Source organism: Arachis hypogaea, chromosome 14, assembly GCF_003086295.3.
Source record: "Arachis hypogaea cultivar Tifrunner chromosome 14, arahy.Tifrunner.gnm2.J5K5, whole genome shotgun sequence".
Taxonomy (NCBI): Eukaryota; Viridiplantae; Streptophyta; class Magnoliopsida; order Fabales; family Fabaceae; genus Arachis; species Arachis hypogaea.
In genome coordinates, this window is record NC_092049.1 from 48,487,041 (window position 1) to 48,488,094 (window position 1,054).

A 1,054-nucleotide genomic window follows, 5' to 3' on the forward strand; every position below is an offset into this window, starting at 1 on the left:
AAGGACTTTGAAGAGGAAATTAAGAGAAGCTAAATTACAACAATCCAGAGACAACTTGATTGAAAATTTCGAACAAGTAAAGGAGATGGCAGCCGAACCCAACAACAATGCAAGGAGAATGCTTGGTGACTTTACTGCACCAAATTCCAATTTACATGGAAGAAGCATCTCCATTCCTACCATTGGAGCAAACAACTTTGAGCTGAAACCTCAATTAGTTACTCTGATGCAGCAAAACTGCAAGTTTCATGGACTTCCATCTGAAGATCCTTTTCAGTTCTTAACTGAATTCTTGCAGATCTGTGATGCTGTTAAGACTAATGGAGTAGATCCTGAAGTCTACAGGCTCATGCTTTTCCCTTTTGTTGTAAGAGACAGAGTTAGAGTGTGGTTGGATTCTCAACCCAAGGATAGCCTGAACTCTTAGGATAAGCTGGTCAAGGCTTTCTTAGTCATGTTCTTTCCTCCTCAAAAGCTGAGAAAGCTTAGAGTGGATGTTCAAACCTTCAGACAGAAAGAAGGTGAATTCCTCTATGAAGCTTGGGAGAGATACAAAGAACTGACCAAAAAGTGTCCTTCTGACATGCTTTCAGAATGGACCATCCTGGATATATTCTATGATGGTCTGTCTGAGTTATCTAAGATGTCATTGGATACCTCTGCAGGTGGATCCATTCACCTGAAGAAAACGCCTGCAGAAGCTCAAGAACTCATTGACATGGTTGCAAATAACCAGTTCATGTACACTTCTGAAAGGAATCCTGTGAATAATGAGACGCTTATGAAGAAGGGAGTTCTTGAGATTGATACTCTGAATGCCATATTGGCTCAGAAAAAAATATTGACTCAGCAAGTCAATATGATTTCCCAGAGTCTGAATGGAATGCAAGCTGCATCCAACAGTACTCAAGAGGCTTCTCCTGAAGAAGAAGCTTTTGATCCTGAGAACCCTGCAATAGCAGAGGTAAATTACATGGGTGAACCTTATGGAAACACCTATAATCCATCATGGAGAAATCATCCAAATTTCTCATGGAAGGATCAAAAGCCTCAA

At 40.5% G+C, this 1,054-nt stretch overlaps 1 non-coding gene across 1 annotated transcript; it reads right to left on the minus strand.

Moving 5' to 3' along the window:
- Positions 1 to 481: 481 nt before the first annotated feature.
- Positions 482 to 589, minus strand: LOC112746609 (small nucleolar RNA R71). The gene has a single exon (XR_003174482.1). It is a non-coding gene; the product is annotated as a small nucleolar RNA R71 (small nucleolar RNA).
- Positions 590 to 1,054: the final 465 nt, after the last annotated feature.